This window comes from Lagenorhynchus albirostris, chromosome 11 (genome assembly GCF_949774975.1).
Source record: "Lagenorhynchus albirostris chromosome 11, mLagAlb1.1, whole genome shotgun sequence".
NCBI lineage: Eukaryota > Metazoa > Chordata > Mammalia > Artiodactyla > Delphinidae > Lagenorhynchus > Lagenorhynchus albirostris.
Window position 1 is genome coordinate 23,133,683 of NC_083105.1, and position 14,021 is coordinate 23,147,703.

Sequence of the window (14,021 nt, forward strand, 5' to 3'; positions counted from 1 at the left end):
AAAGAACAAGACTTGTTTTAGGTTTTTGGTAGAAACCCCTTTTCAAATTAAGGAATTATCCTGTTTCCCTAAGTTACGGTAAATTTTTTATTTGGGATGGTAATAGGATTAAATGTGTCTTCAAAAAAATATTTTTGAACAAAAAATTGAAAAAGGGTCCACACATATCAAAAAACCAAGGAAAAAAGTAAATATGAGAATCTCAATATAAAAAATTGAGAATTCATTCGCCAAATATATATTTAGATTGGCTTCTCTCTTTTCATCAGCTGACAGTTTTCAGTAAGAGCCGAAGTGTCTCTGGGACATAGCACATTGCTGAAAACAAAGAAGGGGCTAAATAAATAATGTTTCATCGTTAGAGGGTTTTTTGTTGGGGAGAGATGTAGGGCGTGGAAGCTGTTTTGTACCACCTAGATCCCCCCTCCAGGACTGAAGGACTTATCCCCCTTGCTGTTGGGATCATAGTTGGCTGACATTCTCTAGCTGCCAGTCCTTTCCAGGAATTGCCTGTGGCTGAAGAGAACCACTTTGCTCAAGCTTCTACCCTATTCCCGGGAGCAGCTGCCTCCAATGACTAACCTGTGTGGAGCTGTAACATCCCAGCACCCTTGCCCAACTCACGGCAGGTTGAAAGGGCTCTCCTAGCTCCAAAGCTCCATGCCGGGTGGCTGAGGCTTTAGGGTTGCCAGATAAAATAAATACAGGCTGTCTAGGTAAATTTGAATTTTACATAAACAACAAATAAATTTTTAGAATCAGTATGTCCCCAGTATTGCATGGAACATATTGCTGCTAAAATTCTTTTTGCTGTTTCTCTGAAATTTGAATTTAACTGGGCACCCTGCATGTTTATTGGCTAAATCTGGCAGCCCTCTGAGACATCACAGCCTAACCTCTTGTCCTGTATTTCCGCTTTTTTCCCTCATTCCCCAACCAACTTCCTGCATGCTGACCTCTGTCTCAGAGTCTGCTTCTGAGTAACGAGTCTGCAACAGACTGAAAACTAAAATAAAATGCCTTTCTTTGCCCTGCCCAAATTTTAGAACCAGTTGACAGATTGGCACATGGATTCAAAAGATCCTCTTAGGTTGATTATTGCAGAGCTGAGACTACAGAACACAGCTCAGAGCCTAATGGGTCACTCATATGTCATTCCCAAGTGCATTTACTCAGAGTCTGCCCCACTGAGCCTGTTTTATAGCTGTTCCTATTACCTGTTCATCAGTTAGGTAAGTCATTCCTACTCTCCTGGGGAGTAAGGAGGAGGGCAAGAAGCCAGGACTGTTAGTCTTGCGACGGTCCCTCTACATGAAAATTTGAAGCCAGGGAAAGAGGTATTCCACTATACAGTGCTTTGTATAAGATAAAAGCAGCCCTGTTTGAGCGGTCAGTGCAAAGGATTATACATGAGCCTGATGCAAAAAACAGGCTGGGGCCTTCCGAAAGTACGGCTTCTGTCTCCTTTGCTTCCTTTGTCTCTTCTCCCCTAAGTGAAGGATTTCCTCAGGACTATGCTTAGCTCTTTTCTCTGTGTGTCTGCTTTGTAGAGCTTTTATGGGCATGACCTTCAAATCAACATTTGCCTTGGCCTCTGTCCCGAGCTCTAGTTCTATATTTCCAGAAGTTCCGTTCTCTATTCCTCATTTTTTTGAAAGTACCCTAAATGCGGTATGTCCCTGCTTCAGTCACACTCTTGCTTTGGTGTGAAGAAATTCTCATTCAAGCTGCCAAGCAGTGAGGAGCATGTTGTGAGGAGGACGCACGTGGGAACCTGGGGAAAGCAAACACCAAGGCTCCAAGAAGAGCAGGGACTGGAGAATGGGACAAGACTCAAATGACCTTTGTTTTCAATTCTCAAAGTATCTATTTCTTGAGTGCCTACTATGTGCCGGGCGAGGAAGGAATCCCCAAATGCCCAGTGAACGGACCTCAGCTACAGTGAACGGACCTCAGCTACAACTGTTGGTAGATTTCTACTCTAATGCTTCACTATTAATGGGACTCACTTTCTGCACGTCTTGCTTCCTTTTGACTTAACTGCTGGGTTAGGTTTTTCCTCTTACAGCTTTTGCTTCTTCATTTTACTTACGCTTTATGGTTCTTTTCAAGTTCATGACCCTTCTTAGTACCCTTTCAGGGTCACCTACATTTAACAGCCTTATTTCCTTGTGTGTGTGTTCTCCCCAGATTCCTGAGACAATTAATCTGATCTGCTGTGCTCAGGGTTTTGAACCAGAGCAGCTCATAGGTCCTTGGTCAACCTATAGGTCCTTAAAAATGGCCAGTTCACCATATGCATTAAATGGCCAGTGATTCTAATTCTTTAAGGCAGTGATATTCAAGCTATGCTCCAAAGAGCACTCAGAGGCTCTGCAGGAGGTGAGGGGCATGCTGAGTGGATGGGCTTCCTAACTTCCTTTTCTCTCCTTTTACTAAAATAATTCCAATTTTATTCGCTTTATATTTTCAGGTTCTAAGATTATATTTGAAAGACGTGTTCTGCTTGAAGGTTTTCTAAGTGTGTCTGTTCTGGTTTTAATCACATCTTTTCCTCTTCCATCTTTCAAACCATTCGAGAAGTAGATGCAGTATTTAGATGGAGATTTTTTAAAAAACAGCTTTATTATGGGTGAAGTTCAACTGGGGATTGCAGCCTGCGTTTGCGGTAACAACCACGTATCCCGATGTTGTTTTTCTAAGCCTTGACTTTAGGACAGCTCACCCAAGGTAGTAATGCCCTTCCCTGATAGTCCCCAGCTTTTTGCTCTTTATTAATTCTTAGGGTTGTCCATGCCCCGTGTGATGATTTCCCTTGGTAGAGGAGATGGTCAATTTCTCCTCCTTTTTTTTTTTCCCCTATCTTCTGATGCTAGCAATGTAAGTTCTTGTTTTTTTTGTTTTTTCTCCTCCTTATTTCTTGAAACCACACTCCTAATACCAACCACAGCTCCTCTGAGTATCCTCCTGTGACAACAGGTAGGCGGTGTATATTTTGCTACCAGAAGGCTCTGAAATGGGACAGAAGAGGAACATGAATTAGATTATCTGCACTCTTGATTGAAAATAAGTCTCCATTCTATTTCTTTCTTGCTTGCTTTTTTTTTAAAGATTTTTTTATTGCTCCATTTTTTTTCTTTTTTTTTAAACATCTTTATTGGAGTATAATTTGTGTGTTAGTTTCTGCTGTATAACAAAGTGAATCAGCTATATGCATACGTATATCCCCATATCCCCTCCCTCTTGGGTCTCCCTCCCACCCTCCTTATCCCACCCCTCCAAGTGGTTGCAAAGCACCGAGCTGACCTCCCTGTGCTATGCAGCTGCTTCCCACTAGCTATTTTACATTTGCTACTGTATATATGTCAATGCTACTCTCTCACTTTGTCCCAGCTTCCCCTCCCCCCACTGTGTCCTCAAGTCCATTCTCTACGTCTGCGTCTTTATTCTTGTCCTGCCACTAGGTTCATCAGAACTATTTTTTTTAGATTCCATATATACGTGTTAGCATACAGTATTTGTTTTTCTCTTTCTGACTTTCTTCACTCTGTATGACAGACTGTAGGTCTATCCACCTCACTACAAATAACTCAATTTCGTTTCTTTTTATGTCTGAGTAATATTCCATTGTATATATGTGCCACTTCTTCTTTATCCATTCATCTGTCGATGGACACTTAGGTTGCTTCCATGTCCTGGCTATCGTAAATAGAGCTGCAAGGAACATTGTGGTACATGACTCTTTTTGAATTATGGTTTTCTCAAGGTATAGTAGTGGGTTTCCAGGGTCATATGGTAGTTCTATTTTTAGTTTTTTAAGGAACCTCCATACTGTTCTCCATAGTGGCTGTATCAATTTACATTCCCACCAACAGTGCAAGAGGGTTCCCTTTTCTTCAGCACACCCTCTCCAGAATTTATTGTTTGTAGATTTTTTGATGATGGCCATTCTGACCAGTGTGAGGTGATACCTCATTGTAGTTTTGATTTGCATTTCTCTAATGATTAGTGATGTTGAACATCATTTCATGTGTTTGCTGGCAATCTGTATATCTTCTTTGGAGAAATGTCTGTTTAGGTCTTTTGCCCATTTTGGGATTGGGTTGTTCGTTTTTTTGGTATTGAGCTGCATGAGCTGCTTGTATACTTTGGAGATTAACCCATTGTCAGTTGCTTCATTTGCAAATATTTTCTCCCATGCTGAGGACTGTCTTTTTGTTTTGTTTGTGGTTTCTTTTGCTGTGCAAAAGCTTTTAAGTTTCATTAGGTCCTATTTGCTTATTTTTGTTATTATTTCCGTTTCTTTAGGAGGTGGGTCAAAAAGGATCTTGCTGTGATTTGTGTCATAGAATGTTCTGCCTATGTTTTCCTCTAAGAGTTTTATAGTGTCTGCCCTTACATTTAGGTCTTTAATCAATTTGGAGTTTATTTTTGTGTATGGCATTCGGAAGTGTTCTAATTTCATTCTTTTACATGTAGCTGTCCAGTTTTCCCAGTACCACTTATTGAAGAGGCTGTCTTTTCTCCATTGTGTATTCTTGCCTCCTTTATCAAAGATAAGGTAACCATATGTGTGTGGGTTTATCTCTGGGCTTTCTATCCTGTTCCATTGATCGATATTTATGTTTTTGTGCCAGTACCATACTGTCTTGATTACTGTAGTTTTGTAGTATAGTCTCAAGTCAGGGAGCCTGATTCTTCCAGCTCCGTTTTTCTTTCTCAAGATTGCTTTGGCTATTCGGGCTCTTTTGTGTTTCCATACAAATTGTGAAAATTTTTGTTCTAGTTCTGTGAAAAATGCCATTGGTAGGTTGATAGGGATTGCATTGAATCTGTAGATTGCTTTGGGTAGTATAGTCATTTTCACAATGTTGATTCTTCCAAACCAAGAATGTAGTGTATATCTCCATCTGTTTGTATCATCTTTAATTTCTATCATCAGCGTCTTATAGTTTTCTGCATACAGGTCTTTTGTCTCCTTAGGTAGGTTTATTCCTAGGTATTTTATTCTTTTTGTTGCAGTGGTAAATGAGAATGTTTCCTTAATTTCTCTTTCAGATTTTTCATTAGTGTATAGGAATGCAAGAGATCTCTGTGTATTAATTTTGTATCCTGCTACTCTACCAAATTCATTGATTAGCTCTAGCAGTCCTCTGGTAGCATCCTTAGGCTTCTCTATGCATAGTATCATGGCATCTGCAGACAGTGACAGCTTTATTTCTTCCTTTCCAATTTGGATTCCTTTTATTTCTTTTTCTTCTCTGATTGCCGTGGCTGAAACTTCCAAAACTATGTTGAATAATAGGGGTGAGAGTGTGCAGCCCTGTCCTGTTCCTGATCTCAGAGGAAATGTTTCAGTTTTTCACCATTGACAATGATGTTGGCTGTGGGTTTGTCATATATGGCCTTTATTATGTTGAGGTAGGTTCCCTCTATGCCTACTTTCTAGAGAGTTTTTATCATAAATGGGTGTTGAATTTTGTCAAAAGCTTTTTCTGTATCTATTGAGATTATCATATGGTTTTTTTAATCCTTCAATTTTTTAATATGGTTTATCACATTGATTGATTTGCATATATTGAAGAATCTTTGCATTCCTGGGATAAATCCCACTTGATCATGGTGTATGATCCTTTTAATGTGCTGTTGGATTCTGTTTGCTAGTATTTTGTTGAGGATTTTTGCATCTGTGTTTGTCAGAGATATTGGCCTGTAGTTTTTTGGTGACATCTTTGTCTGGTTTTGGTATCAGGGTGATGGTGGCCTTATAGAATGAGTTTGGGAGTGTTCCTCCCTCTGCTATATTTTGGAAGAGTTTGAGAAGGATAGGTGTTAGCTGTTCTGTAAATGTTTGATAGAATTCACCTGTGAAGCCATCTGGTCCTGGGCTTTTGTTTGTTGGAAGTTTTTTTTTTTTTTTTTTTTTTTTTTTTTGGCGGTATGTGGGCCTCTCACTGTTGTGGCCTCTCCTGTTGCGGAGCACAGGCTCCGGACGTGCAGGCTCAGCGGCCATGGCTCATGGGCCCAGCCGCTCCACGGCATGTGGGACCTTCCCGGACTGGGGCACGAACCTGTGTCCCCTGCATCGTCAGGCAGACTCTCAGCCACTGCGCCACCAGGAAATTCCTGTTGGAAGATTTTTAATCACAGTTTCAATTTCAGTGCTTGTGATTGGTCTGTTTATATTTTCTATTTCTTCCTCATTCAGTCTCAGAAGGTTGTGCTTTTCTAAGAATTTGTCTATTTCTTCCAGGTTGTCCATTCTATTGGCATATGGTTCCTTGTAGTTATCTCTCATGATTCTTTGTATTTCTTCAGTGTCTGTTATTACTTCTCCTTTTTCATTTCTAATTCTGTTGATTTGAGTCTTCTCTCTTTTTTTCTTGATGAGTCTGGCTAATGGTTTACCAATTTTGTGTATCTTCTCAAGGAACCAGCTTTGAGTTTTATTGATCTTTGCTATTGTTTCCTTCATTTGTTTTTCTTTTATTTCTGATCTGATCTTTATGATTTCTTTCCCTCTGCTAACTTTGGGTTTTCTTTGTTCTTCTTTCTCTAATTGCTTTAGGTGTAAGTTTAAGTTGTTTATTTGAGATTTTTCTTGTTTCTTGAGGTAGGATTGTATTGCTCTAAACTTCCCTCTTAGAACTGCTTTTGCTGCATCCCTTAGGTTTTGCGTCATCGTGTTTTCATTGTCATTTGTTTCTAGGTATTTTTTGATTTCCTCTTTGGTTTCTTACAGTGATCTCTTGGTTATTGAGTGGTATATTGTTTAGCTTCCATGTATTTGTATCTTTTACAGTTTTTTTTTTTCCTGTAATTGATATCTAGTCTCATAGCGTTGGGGTCGGAAAACATACTTGATATGATTTCAATTTTCTTAAATTTACCAAGGCTTGATTTGTGACCCAAGATATGGTCTATCCTGGAGAATGTTCCATGAGCACTTGAGAAGAAAGTGTATTCTGTTGTTTTTGGATGGAATGTCCTACAAATATCAAGTCCATGTTGCTTAATGTGTCATTTAAAGCATGTGTTTCCATATTTATTTTCATTTTTGATGATCTGTCCTTTGGTGAAAGTAGGGTGTTAAAGTCCCTTGCTATTACTGTGTTACTGTTGATTTCCCCTTTTATGGCTGTTAGCATTTGCCTTATGTATTGAGGTGCTCCTAGGTTGGGTGCATAGAGATCTACAATTGCTATATCTTCTTGGATCAATCCCTTGATTGTTATGTAGTGTCCTTCTTTGTGTCTTGTCTCTTTCTCTCTCTTCTTTGTCTCTTGTGATAAAGTCTGTGTTGTCTGATAGGAGAATTGCTACTCCAGCTTTCTTTTGATTTCCATTTGCATGGAATATCTTTTTTCTATCGCCTCACTTTCAGTCTGTATGTGTCCCTAGGTCTGAAGTGAAGTGGGTCTCTTTTAGACAGCATATGTGCAGGTCTTGTCTTTGTATCCATTCAGCCAGTCTGTGTCTTTTGGCTGATGTATTTAATCCATTTACATTTAAGGTAATTATTGATATGTATGTTCCTATTACCATTTTCTTACCTGTTTTGGGTTTGTTCTTGTAGGTCTTTTCCTTCTCTTGTGTTTCCTGCCTAGAGGAGTTCCTTTAGCATTTGCTGTAGAGCTGGTTTGGTAGTGCTGAATTCTCTTAACTTTTTCTTATCTGTAAAGGTTTTAATTTCTCCATCAAATCTGAATCAGATCCTTGCTGAGTAGAGTAATCTTGGTTGTAGGTTTTTCCCTTTCATCACTTTAAATATGTCCTGCCACTCCCTATGGCTTGCAGAGTTTCTGCTGAAAAATCAGCTGCTAATCTTATGGGGATTCCCTTGTATATTATTTGTTGCTTTTCCCTTGCTGCTTTTTTTTTTTTTTTTTTTTGGCGTTACGCGGGCCTCTCACTGCTGTGGCCTCTCCCGTTGCAGAGCACAGGCTCCAGACGCGCAGGCTCAGCGGCCATGGCTCACGGGCCTAGCCGCTCCATGGCATGTGGGATCTTCCCGGACCGGGGCACGAACCCACGTCCCCTGCATCGGCAGGCAGACTCTCAACCACTGCACCACCAGGGAAGCCCACCTAACATACTCTTATTAGATATTTCTACTGTGACTTTTCCTCATAATGAGAGAGGTGAAATCCAGGAGTTCTGGCTTTGCCTAAAGCATTAATTGTTGACATGCATCTTGTCTGCCTTCAACTTCCTAAAATGAGTAATTCTACCTAGGAGATATTCTCCCATCAGACTAGCACGTGGTTAGGCCTGGATTCAATATATTATTGTCTTGCCCTTACCATCTCTCTCTCTCTCTCTCTTTGCATCTTAAAGTCCTTACTTTCTAAAATTCCCGGGCCTGTTTCCTCAGGACATAAGTAATACCTGTGTCTGTTGTTTTAAAATTAATTTTTATTGAAGCATAGTTGATTTACAATGTTGTGTTAGTTTCAGGTGTACAGCAAAGTGCATCAGTTATGCATATACATATATCCACTCTTTTTTAGATTCTATTCCCATATAAGTCATTACAGAGTATTGAGTGGAGTTCCTTGTGCTATGTGTCTCTTCTTAAAATAGCTGTTTCATCTTGCCAAACTTACTTAATAAGGTTTTAAGATCTCTGCCCTGACAGCTTCAGTCTTCCCTCTCCAATCTGTCCACATAGTCTGTAATGACCTTGTGTAGCATTCCTTGTTTTCAGGATGGTTCCCCAATTCCTGATTGACTTTTAACAGCTTTAGTGGGGTGCTTCTGAGCAGTTTTCTGACCTGGGCTTCCTTTGAGGGGTGTACTGTTTTGTTATGGCTGCTGTAACAAAAGTACATACTACAAACTGGGTGACTTAAAACAACAGAAATGTATTGTCTCAATTCTGGAGGCCAGAGTCTGTGATCAAGGTGTCGGCAAGGCTGGTTCCTTTTGAGGTCCGTGAAGGAAGGATCCACTCCAGGTCTCTCTGTTTGGCTTGCAGATGGCCGTCTTCTCCTTGTGTCTCTTCACATCATCTTCTCCCTAAGTGTGTTTGTGTCTTGTGTCCAAATGCGATAGTGGTCATATTGAATAAAGTGTCCACCCTACTCCAGTGTGACCACATCTTAATTTAACAAATTACACCTGCAAGGACCCTACCTCCAAATAAGGTCACATTCTGAGGTACTGGCGGTGAGGACTCCAATATATGAATTTTGGTGGGGACACAATTCACTCCAAGCTTCTCTCCCATACCTTGGCCCCTCCTCTGTAAGGTTTCTTTGCACTCCAGATATCCTCTCTTAGTATCATCTTCTCATTTTCTGGTATAATGTTTATAGACAGGTTGGAATATTTGTCCTTTCTTACTTTTTGGTGTTCTAGCCTGGCTTTGAAGATTTCCTATTTTCCTTTTATATTGATTTAGCTTTTTCTCTAGGTCCTTCCCCTTTCTCCTAAAACGAAAAAAATTGCGGTAAAATGCACAGAAGCTTTACCATCTTAACCTTTTTTTTTTTTTTTTTTTGCGGTACACGGGCCTCTCACTGTTGTGGCCTCTCCCATTGCAGAGCACAGGCTCCGGACGCGCAGACTCAGCGGCTATGGTTCACGGGCCCAGCCGCTCCGCGGCATGTGGGATCTTCCCGGACCGGGGCACGAACCCGTGTACCCCGCATCGGCAGGCGGACTCTCAACCGTTACGCCACCAGGGAAGCCCCTATCTTAACCATTTTTAAGTGTATAGTTCAGTATACACTGAACTATAAGTATAATAACATTGTTGTGTTTAAATTATATTTAACCTTTGATTTACAATTTCATTGAGTTCTTTCTCTTCCTAAAGCCAAGAAGATGACATGTCCTCTATAGAATGCTTACATTCTTCTCTAAATTTATTATGAAAAGTTTGATTTAAAGAAAAATTGAAAGAAAATACAATAAACTCTCATATACCCACATTCAACAATATTATTTAACTGTATTTTCCATGTCTATCCATATTTATATGTGTATTTATATGCATAAGTATACATATATTTAAATATTTTTGTGTTTATGAATGTGTATATGTGTATGAAAAAATATATGGTATATAATTTTCTGTACCATCTGAAGCAAATTATGGAAATCAGGACACTTTGGCCCCTAATATTTTAGCATATATCACATAAAAATAAGGATAATCTCTTACATAACTACAATATCATTATCACACCAAAAAAATGAACAAATTTCGTAACATCATCTGATACTCAGTTCATATTCAGATATCCCTCATCTTCTCCAAAATGTCTTTTATTGTTTTTTTGCTTGTTTTTTGAGAACCATCAAGGCTCATGCATTGCATTCCAATTCTTTTTTTAATCTATTGAAACACTTTTCACTCTTTTGTATTTGAAGCCAGAATTTCAGTCTCTAAAATATGTTATGTAATTAACAACTTATGGTTGACAAGCCAAATGATTTCAAGAGATTTACGCTCAATTCTTTCCTTCGCCCTTGAACTGCTGAAGTTCAAAACAGTTTTGAACTAGCATAGAATAGAATAGGAATAGAACCTGGGTCTGCTGAACTATTGCTGCCTGTTAATACCCAGATGCTTTAATTAAAAGGCCAGTCCTCTTGGGCTTCCCTGGTGGCGCGGTGGTTGAGAGTCTGCCTGCCGATGCAGGGGACACGGGTTCGTGCCCCGGTCTAGGAGGATCCCACATGCCGCGGAGCAGCTGGGCCTGTGAGCCATGGCCACTGAGCCTGTGCGTCCGGAGCCTGTGCTCTGCAATGGGAGAGGCCACAACACTGAGACCCGCGTACCGCAAAAAAAAAAAAAAAAAAAAAAAAAAAAAAAAGGCCAGTCCTCTGTGATCTATGTGCACTTAACAGTCTTATGTAACATCAACCCCTGGTCTACTGTCCTTTCTAATAAATAACTTATAGGGAGTAAAAATTATTCCACCAATGCATAATAACCCTGTATAATGAAGTTTTGTATGTCTTGCATGATATGAAAATACTTTTTTTCCAGCAAATTAGTGTTTGATTCAGTCACATCTGCTTAGATCTAAGTCTGTCAGAAAAGTCTTCTTATTAATGCTAATGGAAACTGGCTTTGTGTCTGTAAACGTCAGCCAAGGCATGATGTGTTGCAGCCTACCACAGTCAATACTCATAAAAGTACTGAGGTTAAGACCTTCTGTCTGCCTTCATCTTTCCATGTGTTATTTTGATTGCCCTAATTTAGTGTAGTATTGATCTCACAAGATTTCCTGATCATTATAGCCATATATTGGGGAGAGGGGAGTTGGAGTGATGATTATTTCTACCTTCCTCTCTTACCCTCTGAATTTAGAACTATTTGAGAAGTAGATTCAGGGGTCATTCAGGTGATGGACATATCAGCCTTGTTGTAAAGTGGATTGGAAAATGTGGTTGAATTCACCTTTGGGCTTCCTCTCCCCAGGTTCTAGACCTTGGGTTAACTGCCTGAGGGAGAGTTTGAGTGTTTAGAGTGACTAGCATACTCAGAATTTCTGCCTTACCCTCTGTGATCCCTCACTGTGTGAGCAGACAGAGAAGAAATACATAACTGGGTACTTAAAAAAATTGAAATATAATTTAAATACAGTAAAATTTATCATTTCCAATGTATAGTTGGATGAGTTTTGACATAAGTATAGAATCACGTAACCACCATCACAATCAAGATGTATAGCCTTTCTATCACCCCAGGAGGTTCCCTCTGTGCCTTTGCAGTCAGTCTCCCCTCCTTTCTGCTCTTACCTCCAGACCCTGGCAATCCTGATCAGATTTCTGCCCTGACAGTTTTGCTTCTAGAATGTTATAAAATGGAATTGTGCATCACGTAGCCTCCATGTTGTTGCATCTATCAGTATCACTGAGTTGTATTCCATTGCATGGATGTATCACTGTTTATCTGTTTGCCGGTTGCTGGGCATTTGGGTTGTTTCAAGTTTTTGGCTATTATGAATAAAGCTGCTGTAAACATTTGTCTACAGGTGTTTGTGTGGACTTATGTTTTCATTTCTCTTGAGTAAATTCCCAGCAGTGTGATTGTTGGATCATATGGTATTTGTTTAACTGTGTAAGAAATGGTGTACTGCTTTTTAAAGCATTAATGCTACCCAGTGGAGGAACAAGAACCAATGTATGTCATACTCTAAACACTCACAAGGCAGGTAAATTTTTCACTTGGGGATGAGTAAGTGAGGGATGGGGAGAGAGAATAGAAGTATGAGTTTACTGTAGTGATTTCAACCCGGGATGAACATTAGGATCTCATAGGAAGCTTTTATAAGGTCTGATGCAAGTTCTCCACTCCACCCCTTCAGAATGAATAGTTTTTTGGTGAAACCTATATTTTTTTAAAGAACCCCAGCTAATTCTAATATATAGCAAGGATTGAGAACCACTGCTATAGTGGAAGTTCCCTTGTGGAAACATGATTCCTGTGAAATGGACGTGGCCTCTTAATAACCAAGAGGCCATTTTCTTGATGAAAAAAAAATCAGTAATGTGATAAAATTAGTGATAACTTTCATGTATTACATGAAATGATATGAAACTATAATATTTGGGGCTCTAAATATATTTTAAAATTGTAACATCTTGCATGAATTTAAAAAATGTATTCAAGTAAGAGAACTATAATTTTGAATTATTTAGACCACTTTAAAATCTAATTCAAAATGTTTTGTGTTCTCATATAAAAGTCTCAGCTCTCCTACTCCTTTTCAATATTAAATGTATAAAGAGACTTGTAATGATATTTTTGTTTAACTCTGCTGAGTCTCCCAAGGACATTACCTCTCTTGATTGGTTGAACACATCCCATTAGGGTAAAGATGATTCTGTTTTAAATGGCATAATTTCCTTGAGAAATTCTAGTTCTAAGCTACTTGTAGACCATGATTTACAAAACAAACCATTGTTTAGTACTTTTGATCTGCTTTGATTTGAAATGAATGCCTTTTAAAGCAGCTTTATATATTACTGGGCCCACTTGAAAAACTTCTTACGCTGTGTCATGTTCTTTGGGCTTAGTTCTTAGTTCAGAATGTCAATGTCACTCTAAAAAGTGCTTATTGATTGTCAAAGTAAAGTGTTAATGATTCAGGAAAATATCTCTACTTTTCACAGATGGCTTTCTAGTTATATTTAGAAGTAAAATAATACACACATGCTACTTCAGGGTGATAATTTCCTGAAGCAAAATGAAATAAATTGACAGATAATAAAGAAATGAAGAGTCTTGCTGGGCATAGGAAACTCCGAATTGGCTGGTCTGGAAAGTTGAAATCCAAGGACAAATTAATAGATTGCATGTTTTGAAATGTCTTTCTATGGAGCATTTATAATGTAAACTGAGGATTACTTAATGATTGTTTTGAATTGCCAATGCTACAGAGAAGGGCAAAAGGAGAGGAAAGAAGAAAGGAATGTTCTTTATCATGGGTACCATAGTAGTACACTGATTAAGACAGAAATTAACTATACAAACATTATTATAGCAACATCAGTGGAACTTTAAATAAAAGAGAAAAATTCACTCACATTCCTGCTACCCAAGAATCAATCTGTCCTCATTTGTTTTAAGGATTCTTTTGTTCTATTAATTAGGTGGAACATTGTTTATTCACCATTTCCAAACTTGTAAGGCAGACAGCCCAGGTTTGTTTTGTTTTGTTTTGTTTTAGTATTGTAATATTGCCAATCTTTATGTAAGTTTAGGAAAAACTTTTGCACTATTTTCTTAGAATAAGTCCATGGAAATAAGATTTCTGAATCAAGTAACATTAACATTTTAATAGTTCTTTACTATGTTAACTCTTCTTTCAAAAATCATTATCATACCTTTTTATTCTATGCAGGTACAAGTGCACTACCTTATCTGGGTATTCTAATTTGAAATCACATTGGTATAAAGTGGTGCCTTGTTGTTATTTCAATGATTATTTCTTTGATTATTGGGTGGATTGAACATTTCCCCATATTGTGTCTACTAATTATAATTTCTGTTTTTGGATGCA